The sequence below is a fragment of the Physcomitrium patens genome, chromosome 5, assembly GCF_059467195.1.
Source record: "Physcomitrium patens ecotype Gransden chromosome 5, ASM5946719v1, whole genome shotgun sequence".
Taxonomy (NCBI): Eukaryota; Viridiplantae; Streptophyta; class Bryopsida; order Funariales; family Funariaceae; genus Physcomitrium; species Physcomitrium patens.
In genome coordinates, this window is record NC_143414.1 from 8591164 (window position 1) to 8602739 (window position 11576).

The window sequence follows — 11576 nt, forward strand, 5'->3', positions numbered from 1 at the left end:
GGTTAAAATCCAAGATCAAGCACAATGGCTATTAAATGAGCCTTGGAAATGTTTTTTTGAACTTCTAACTTTACCATTGTCTTTAAAGCAGATTTTATTTTTTAATAAGAATTGATTACTTACATGCCTTAACCCTTCAAAATTTGTAACACTAATAAAGATTAAAAATATGGCAATTTAGATTGAATTTAATTGAGTTCTAAATTACTTCTAACTTACTTCTAGTTTACTTAAGACATTCTTGTTTACATAATTAGATTTTTTAAATCTACAACTAAAAAAAGATAATATAAAGAATCAGAGTCAATACTAAATCAACTAGTTATCTATTTATTATGCTCACATCTTCTTCTATTTATGTATTTGAAGTAATTACTAATGTTTATTTATCCCAGTAGATAAGTTGAATTTTATGTTTTATTTTAAAGTATTAAAAAAATAAAAAAATAATAATTGTATATAAATAAGTATATTTTCCTCTAATATATATATATTGACTTGGTCTTTCTTTATACCAAATACAAAAAACTTATGTTCTCAATTATGTAATGTTGATGTCTTTAAGCATGATTGTTTAATAATTTTAATCTAATTTCTTGTTGTACTATTATAGCATATAATTCTATGTCTTGTGATAAGATGAAGATATGTTGATAGTCTTTTGTATTATAAAGCATAGAATAAATATTGTCCATTGTTTCTTAGTTGATTGCTCTCTTCTTAAATAAGTATAGTAGAAAATATTGAAAATTTGTATATAAATAATAATTATATAGGGATGTGGATAAACTCTATTTTGTGAATTGAATTTTTATTTTTTATTTTTTACTTGATAACATGCATCTTTTAACTTATCCTAGTCATAAATATTTTTAAAAGATATTAAAGAATCTTTTAAGGTAATTCTATTCTATAGAAAACAAATCTTTGAACACTTTGATCTACAAAATGTGGAAAATGAAAAAATAGATATAGTCTTTTATCAAGAAAAAATAGAAATCTCTAATTTAAACTCATACACTTTGGGACCTTGATATAGATGTGGTGCCTACAACATGCTATTGATCTTGGCACCATTGTCTACCATTGACATTGTTGCTTGTTGGTGATGCATACATGTACTATTGTTTGTTGCCATTGATGCATGTTTTGATCTTGATGCTTATAAATAATATCAAATATAATTAATTTGAACAAATAAACAAACATGTATATGTATGGACACATATATATATATATATATATATATATAACAAAATCGTAATAATAAATTCTGGTGTAAAATTCGATTTTTTATGCTGATGTTTTTTATTTTAAAAAATCAGTTATTGACATTGTACATCAATAATTTTCTTTTGATGCACATATACTGTGTAACAAGGGTCTCATGTATATACATATACTTATATTTATGGCTTTTTCATATCTATGATTTTTGCACATGATGGTACTAAATTGTTTGTTTATTAACCCACATACTATTTGAGGTATGTGTAGTTTCTTACCATTGTTTAGACGAGAATTTATGTGTGTCAATGTAGTAATGAAGCACAATGAAAGTGGATGTGGTCTACATGATCCGGAAAGCTTTCACGACAAATTGTCCCAAGGAAGTGGATTCAAACCGTATCGTCACGGCTAAGACCATTGATTTCTCTGATTGGGAAAAAGAATTTAATTGTGGGCACGTCGCATTAGAGACGCGGAGAGCGTTCGCAACGGGGACTGTAGAATCAGTAGGATACTTTCCTATCCGCACACGAAGACGCACGGTTTCCAAAGACGGCAGCAAGGTGGGATGGATATTCGTTTAAGGAACCTGTCGATCGAGATGGAAATTGAATTGAACCACAGCTTGCTTGCTGGGTAAGAGGTTCCAGGTACATGATGCAACGACAATGACAGCAATTGACAGGAGGTAGATACCAACGACCACACAGGGGATAAATAAATTGTGCGATAAAGCCAGATCTCGTGAATTGTCAAAATTACTTGGAAAAGTACTTACGGGTTACAAATTGAGTCCAAAAATCTGGTAGTAAATACAAGGCGAAGGACTAGAATCTGGGGAACATGTCAGACATTTCTCTCTGCACCTTGCAATTTCTCACTAACAAATAGCAAGGCCGAAATTGAGACATGAAAAAAAATGATCTCAACGCAACAGAAAGGCTCCAAAACAAGATATCCTCCACAGGTTTTAGGGACAAGCTACTCGGAGTCGTAGTTTTAACTTCTTCCTTCTCTTTCCCATCTCCTTGACAGACTTCATAAGCCTCCGCCTAAAACTGTTTGAGCAAATTCGAATTCTTATCTGCGGCTGGAGTCAGAAGAGTTGCATCAGCAGAAACAACATTCCGCCCCCAGCTAGTGCGACCGGAGGTTGTGTTAGCAGCCACATCCTTTTTATCACCGGACATCTGCGTAATTGACATCTTTACATCTCCAACCAGGAATCTACCTTCCCCTTTCGTGTCAACTCCAGACACATCAAGGTGATATGTTTTGTTCTTCGACCTTTTCATCACCAACCGCTGCAGATATTATCGTAGACAAAGTGCACATGCATTCAAATCGAAGCATTGTGCTGAACGGCAAACTGTTACCCTAATGACCACCTGCTCTAAATCTTATATTCGAGCAGCAAAAAGATTTAAAATGGCAATTATTAGTCCTCAGTTTGGCCGAGAATTCCACATAAGTAGATCCTCAAAGACACTCCCTACCAGGTCTGACGCAATAGAGTAGACCTCCGGGGGACAGGAGGCCCTGGTTCACAGGGATCCGTGCTAAGGATCGACTCTAAAAGTAGAATGCGACAAACCCGGGAAAGAAGCTCCGTGAGATCATTTTACTTCAGAGTGGTTAAGCATCTCATCATCGGACAATTATTCATTCCACGCAGGAAGAAATACTACTCGAAATTTCCAGGATTACTGCATATGCATTAGAATGATTACTGCATAGCTTACTACAGTGTTAGAAAAAGTAAGAAAAACGTACTGTCTTGGGTGGAGAGTGCAGCACCAGACATTCCAAGGTCTTTGACTTCAGCCTCTGAATTGTTTCTTGATAGCTTCTTTAGCGACATCAAGGTTCGATTCGTCATAAAACTCAAATCCTTCCTCAACCTGCACCCGGGGAGTATTACTGTATGCGCTTGTGTTGAATTCCGGTTACTGAAACTACACGGTAGGAGTCGTTAGTAAAGATGAAGAACAAACCATCAAACTAGTTCAGAAATAGAATTCGCCAACTTTGGGAGTAAGATCATTCAGATCAGAGTGGAACCACATTTCTACCTTGTATGACATGCAAATTTTAGGTGAATGCTTAAAAGAGTGGATTAATAGAATACTCAATACTAGAAGATGCCTCTAGGTGCAGAAATACAAAAATGTATGTTTACTAAAGATCTAAGAATACATGCCAGTTCCCCGAATTCGTGTAGTGGGGTAGGAACAAGTTCGCCTAACTTACCGGAGTCAAATGTTGAGTGGATTAACTCCCTGATCAAAGGTAACCACTATCCGAACATGCGTAATGATCGCAGCATCTACTTGGTGGACATATGATTTAAAGCTACTGTGACCGTGGCCGTGAGAAGGACGCGAGTGATCCTTCTCAATGCCTCCTTCCTGCCTCAAAAGAAACAGAATAACATGAGTGGTTATATGCGGTAGTACATCAAAAGAGTCACCGGTAAGTACAAAAATGAAAGAGTAGATTAATGATGAGGGCTACAAGTCGCACAGTTGGTGATGTAGTACGATACGATATGTTGTGGAGATGAAGACAGAGAGGATAGCTGCGAATGTTGGGTGAAACAGCTACAGTTGAACGCACTTCCTAAGGGTTTCGTTAACATGAAGATTGCACTGGCTCGTTATGGTTGTAGACTTACCACCAGTTGAACCAAGTTTGAGTTCACAGAACTCGGGCTTCATATTTAGGTTCTTGACGGCTTTGATCAACGGAAGCTTCATCGCCATCCAACTCCAGACTGCACAAGTCTTGGCACCTGAAATGGGAGGAAAGAACATCAACACATGTCAACCCTCTTACACTGCCAGATCTCAACAAAATCCACAAGAATTACACCCGACTGCATCCTCGGACCCTGGGCTCCAAACCCTCTAAACAAACCCTCTAACCGGGCAAACAAAGACATAAGCCTAGTTAGCCAGACGGAGAAAACCCACCATCATCAAGCTTCCAGGCCGCAATAACATTCCGTTCGGTCGTATATGCAAACCAGCTCTCCTACGAATCCAGCTCCCACTCGCGAAAGATCGGCAAAGTTCTGAGATTGACAGACTACCCAGCTCTGAGAGACAACTGACTAAATACTGAAACCCTAGTCCCAGGTCCAGTCGTCCCGCGGACCGCGTCGCCCTTTCCCGCCTTTATCTTTTTCAAAATTACTTTTGTCTCGAATCTCAATGACTAACATGTTTTGGTACGTCCAGTCAAACTATTGTATATATTTTATGTTCAAGACATTCAACATGTTATGGCCTTACTAATTTGGGACAATCAAATCAAAATGGTATTATTGGCTTCATTTTTGTGCCACTAAATGGAGTCGATGTGGCCTACATGATTTGACACATAACAGTAGCATGTGATTGATTGGCCATGAAGATAATTTATTTTTACAAATGCATCCATTATTCCATTACTATTTAAATCATACAACATACAGTTTAGAATAGAACTAATAATTTATTATTCAAAATTTTAGTCTACGCTTTTTAGATGTAAACTTTATTAAAAGCATATTTTATAAAGTTAACGTATTGCTTGTAATATATATATATATATTTATATTTATAATAATAATAATATAATATAAAATAAAAACCTTGTAGGAATAAATAGTCATCAATGTTAGATTGTAGATGTCTTTATTCTTATAAACATAACAATAAATTAAAAAGACTTGAAATAAGACTAAGTAAAACAGGACCAGTCTACCTCAAGTGTCAAAGTCTCTTTCAATCTACCACAATATAAAACCTCATCATAATATACGACAAACTAAACCAGAATAAAAGTGAACAAAACTAAACACAATGGGACATGGAAGATAAGATTGAGCAAATGAAAATAGAATAAAACACAATCAAATAGAAAGATGCAAAACCAAATTTTATTAAGAGAGAAGGTTCAAAGCCATATTTGACCAGATGCTCCAAAAGGTCTTAGCCACCCCTATTTATACTTTGTTCTATCACCCTGGACTTTTTAGAATATTCCTAGATAGTGGATCCTACTTAGATAACCACCTCAAGCCTTTTTCAAAAGGTTCTATGGTGGGCCCTATCTAAATAACCGCCCAAATTCTTTCTAGAATGTTTTACAATAGGTCCTACTTGGTCCACTAACCTAATCCCAATTCTAAAAACTTCCATGGTTCTAACTATCTATTCCTACAGAAATATCTTATATATACCCTATTATAGTTATTTTTCCTCCAATAATGTGAAACATCCTCATTTTGATCCCAATGATATCTTTGAATTATCTCTTGACAATGGGTGAGATTTTATGCAGGTTCCCACGTTGCATCGTGAATGGGATAACCTTTTCAAAGAACTTTGTTTTGAAGTTGTGGACATTCATTGCCACAACAAAAGCAACAATATTTCAAAATGTTATCCACTTCATATTCTTGTTGGTAATCAACTACAACTAGTAATAGTGGTGGTTGGTGTCGATTTGGAAAGCGCTTTGGCTCAGTATGAAATTCCTTCAATTGCAAAATATGAGAGATTGGATGGGCCCAAATATGTGGCAAAAACTCAAGGTGGTATGCAACATTAGAAATCACTACACAAATGTGAAAAGATCCAAGCCACTAAGGTGCTAGTTTACGAATTTGGATTGATGTAGCAAGTGACAAGTTGGCGTTGGAGAATAATACTTGTTTACCTTTCCAAAAGGTCTTGTATTGTCGATAATTATCTGTATAGTACTTTTATTGATATTACGCAGTAAGATGGCAGTATTGTACCTCTTATAAGGTCGTTGTAAGCCGTTGTATAAATTCTTCCATTGTTAGGTTGTTGGTATCGATGGGATGATAGAGAATTGTTGGCATAATCGGATATTGATCGATATTAAAGAAAAATAGTGAATGACAAGTACTTTCTTGAATTCTATCATTGCAAGCAAAATCCAAAGGCATCAAATATTCATCCCAATCATTATGATGAACTACCACAAATGCCCACAACATATCTTCTAAGGTCCGATTTGTATGCTTTGTTTCTCCATTTGTTTAGAAAAGGAAGGCTGTAGATATGACAAGTTGTGTATATTGTAGCTTGAATAGTCTTGCTATTTTATTTATTTATTTATTTTTTATAAAACATGGATCTCGATTTGAAACAATGACACAAGTTAATCCATGGTGATAAAAGACGAGATTAAAGAAAATCCATGGAAGTACTAAGCATTAATATTTGAGCGCACCACAACTAAGTGAAGTTGCTTCAAGAGTTAATCCACAAAAACCACAATCGCAATATGATTATGAAGTCTCTATGACAAATATGTAATAAGATCTATAGTCATCTGCTCTCAACATGTTGTAAATAGCAAAATTGGATGCAATAGTCTAAGAGACATTGTGTTGTATGCTTCATTACGTTGATTTGACTCGCAAAAGCATACAAAGGCTCAAACATCATGATCCAAATCTACCTAAAATCATATCCTTGAGAAAATATTCTAGAATCTTTTCTCATCCCAAATGTCTATATATTAGGATGTCATATCCCTTTTGAAGTATGCACATCCAAAATTTAGCATTATCGGGTATACAAATCCACTTCTTGAAATAGAGTAAGCCATTACTAAGAGTGTAATCTTAATATTGTATATTGTTCATCTTTAGCCAATTACTAACTATCTTTAAATAAGCATCGTGATGCATAGCTTTCTTCCATTATGTCTCTTTGGTTAGATTTGAAATGACACTACTAATAGTAGTAACTTCTGCCATGTCTCTCATTTTGTCCTTGAAGTTTGGTCTCTATGATAGGCTGTCTAACATAGTATATTGTCGCCCTTGCTTATACTCAAGCTAGATATCAAAAAGTTGCAATAATTATTTTCAACGATGATGTCGTGATTTCATATTTTCCATATGCAAATTGTATGGCAAGGATCCATGCTTAATCCAAACAACTTCTATCTTCTCCAATAAATAGTATTGCCACACCTTTGTCGCTCGTATAATCACTAATTATTCTCGATTATGTGTAGAATAATTGCATTCTACCCTTCTAAACTTGTGTGATTCATATGCCACAAGTTGAAGCCCCTTACTAAAGTCTTATTAAAAGGCTGTTCCAATAGCAAAGTCGGAAGCATCATTGTTAAGCATACAAGGAAGGTTAAGATCATATAGTTTTAATATTGGAGCAGTAATGAGAGCCTCCTTCAACTTATCCAAGGTGCTTTGTTGTTCTAATTTCCATTCATATAAAGCACCTTTCTCTAATAGGTTTGTCAATAAGGCAATAATGTGAGCAAATTGTCGAATAAAATAGCAATAATATCCACTAAGGCTTAAAAATGAGCAGATTTTATAAGCATCTTTGGTAGTTGGCCAATCTTCCACTACTTTCATTTTATCTTGTTCTATACGCATGCCTTTTGAGGATACTACATGCCTCAAAAAAGTGACTTTTGACTTCCAAAGTTTACATTTTGATTGCTTATAATAGAAGCAATTATCTTGTAGTTGGCGCAACACTTATCATATGTATTACTCATACTCTTTAGAAATTTTATTATATATGAAGATATCATCATTAAAGACAATTACATACTTGTCTAAAAGATCACAAAACACTTTGTCCGTGTGATCCATGAAAGAGGCTGAAGCATTGGTGAGGCCAAAAGCTAAAACCAACCATTCAAAACATCCATAGCGCACAGAAAATGTCATCTTTTTCACATCCTTTCTTGTAATAGGTGTTTGCGAATAGTCACTCCAAAGATCCAATTTACTAAAGATGGTCGCACCTTGAAGTTGGTCAAGAAGATCATCCACGTATCAAAGTGGATATGCATTTTTAATAGTTTGCTTATTGAAACCTCAATAATTAATGCACATGCAAAATCCACCATCTTTTTTGGATACAAAGAATACATGTATTTCTTATGGTGATGTCCTTTGTCAAATGAGGCATGTCTCCAAGAGTGTCACGGACATACTCATGTAAGCTAGTAATTACAAATACAAATAGGTGGAAGTAAGTAAAAGTAGGTAAAAGTAAGTTAATTCTATAGTATTTAATATGGAAGCTTCCTAAAAGCTTGATAGATGCTGCTTTGACTTCATAGGTGTCTTTAATTAACTTTTTGGATTAGAAACGTGGTCAACAAGTTGGCCATGTGCCACACATGTTGTTACCTTAAAGATCAAACTAACTATGTAGTCCATATGTAGAAAAACTTGCCTTGTAAGTCAAGGCATGTGTCCTACAAAGTCAACACATATTAGAGGTCCTATAGAAGGTCGCCATGTAGCCCCTAGTTAGATAGTATATATAGAGACAAGAGTGAAGGCTTCTTCACTCTTGTCAACTCCTTTCTTGCTTCCAGTTTAGTTTCAAGGGTCTCTAGTTTTCTTGTCTTTTGGCAATAGCCATTCTAGTTTCTCTTTCAATACACATACTTGTTGATTTATATTTTGTTACCTTTCTTTGAGTGAAGGCTCAGTTGTCGGAGTTGTTTTTTCATCGAGTTCTTGTCCTTGATAGACTGACAAGAGTACACCTACAATATCAGAGCTTTGTCTAATCTTGATTAAGAGTAGATTATCCCTTTTTCTTGATAAGATATAAGCATATTAGAAGTTGCGGATTACCCTCTTCTAAACTGATATTGTCCTTAGTATTTTCTTTGTTCTCAAGTTCTCTCTTCTATTTATCTTGAGCAATATTAGACACCTTCTCTTTTCTAAGTGTTATTATGGCAGAACTTGTTGAAATGAAGAATGCAATGGCACAAATGAAGGAGCAATTGAGGGAGTTAATGCTTGCAATGCATCAATTCAATTTACCACCACAAGGAGCAACAAGATTGGCAAGAAGTGAAGATATAGAAATGGTTGGAGCTGCTTCAACATGTACACCAAATCATGTCCTTTCTCCTATGGTGGAATGTCCTACCAATGTTAGAGAACCAAGAATCGTCCTACCTCAGAAGTTTGATGGCACTAGATCCAAGTTTCGAGGATTTATCAATCAAGTGCAACTTGTGATTGAACTTCAATCCCAAAGCTATCCAACTCCAGGATCGCAAGTTATATTCATTAGTATGCTTCTTTCAAGTTCAGCACTATCGTAGTTTTCATCTTTTCTTGAATGATGAGATCCAATATTGGATAATTTATAAATTGTTCTGGCGGAGTTTTGATCCATGTATGGAGAACATGATGCAATTCGTATTGCAACCAATAAGATCCATATTTTACGACAAGGCAATCAATCAGTAACATTGTACGCTTCATAATTTTGACAACTTGTAATTGATATCAAGTGGGATGATGCTGCACTTATTAGCCAATTTCTCTACGGATTACAATATGAGGTAAAAAAATTAATGCTCAACTTACCTGATCCTCAAACATTGAGTCAAGAAATTCACTTTGCTGTGAAGTGTGACAATTGCCTTTTTGAATTTTGATCTGAGAACCGTACAAGTGGACCTCAACGTTACTGTAATTCAATGGCAATACCAACACCTCTTCAACACATACATTCGGAAGTAGAGGATATGCAAATTGATGCAGTATGTTTCAAATTTCTTACTGAGCAAGAAAAGACTCGTCGTCGTCAAGAAGGATTATGTTTATATTGTGGAGAACCAAAGCACACTACTCAATATTGTCCAAAGAAACGACGCAATCATAAAATGAGGAATATGGTAGTGAAAGAAGACAATATGTCAGAAAACGAGTTTGTCTAGCTACAATAGGGACGGTGCGGCTGGAACCTTATACAACATCTAGTAAAGGTCTTATTCTCTCCTTAGAGCCCTCTCTTTCTTTTACATTAAATATTATTTTAAGACCTAAATATTACAAAGTCTTTGCCTTGTTAGATTCAAGAGCCTCGGCGTATTTTTTAGATGAAGAATTTACTAAAAGACATAACATATCTTTAGTAAAGAAAACTAAATCTATTCATGTAGAAGTCATAGATGGTCGTCCATTGTCTTTTGGAGATATTACTCACGAAATCCTTCCTATAGAAGTAATAATCAATGGTCATAATAGTTTTGTAGTATTTAATATCATTAGATCTTTCTCTAATCCAGTCATTTTAGATTTATCGTGATTAGAAAAATACAACTCTCAAATAGATTGGATTTCTCAAACTCTTACTTTCTCTAAAAGTATAACTAACAGTGTAGTTAATCAAGTAGAGAGTCATAAGTCCAGTTCAATTAAACCCGTATTTATAGGTGCAAAAGCTTTCTTACATGCTGCTATGAAAGAATCACCATATATTATTTATGCCACACCTGTTCCAACTGGTGGAAAGACTTCAAGTGGCATTCCAAGTCAATATGAATAATTTCAAGATGTATTCAAAAAAAAAATGCGGATACACTCCCAGAACATCGTCCCTATGATTGCTCAATTGACCTTCAAGAAGGAGCACAAGCGCCATTCGGACCAATCTACAGTTTATCACAAAATGAGTTGACTGAACTCAAGGAGTATATTAAAGAAAATCTAGCCAAGAATTTCATACGCCATTCTAAATCTCCAACAGAAGCTCTAATTCTATTTGTAAAAAAAAAAGATGGATCATTGTAGATGTGTGTTGATTATCGAGGACTCAACAAGATTACCATCAAGAATAGGTATCCACTACCTTTAATATTTGGACTTCTTGATCAGCTGAATCAAGCTAAGATCTATACAAAAATAGATCTTCGGGGAGCATACAATCTAATACGCATCAAAGAAGGAGATGAATGGAAGAATGCATTTCGAACTAGGTATGGACATTTTGAATACAACGTCATGCCTTTTGGACTTATAAATGCACCAACAACTTTTCAACATCTAATGAATGATGTTTTTCAAGAGTTTTTGGATGATTTTGTAGTCTGTTATCTAGAAGACATTTTGATCTATTCTAAGAATCCAGAAGAACATGAACTTCATGTTCATCGTGTGTTACAAAAATTAAGAGATGCAGGACTCTATGCCAAGATAGAAAAGTATGTATTCCACACTACTCAAGTCGATTTCTTAGGTTACATCATTTCAAATGATGGACTTATGATGGATCCTAACAAAGTTCAAACTATTATAGATTGGAAGATCCCAAAAACGGTAAGAGATGATAATGTTTTTTGGAATTTGTCAACTACTATCGAATCTCCATCAAAGACTTTTCTCGAGTTGCTGCTCCACTTATACGTTTGACTTGTAAAGACAAACTCCAATGGAATCAAGAAGCGAAAGTTGCTTTTGAATCTTTGAAGACAACGTTTGTTTTTGCACCAATCTTGTATCGTGTTGATTTTTCCAAAGCATTTTT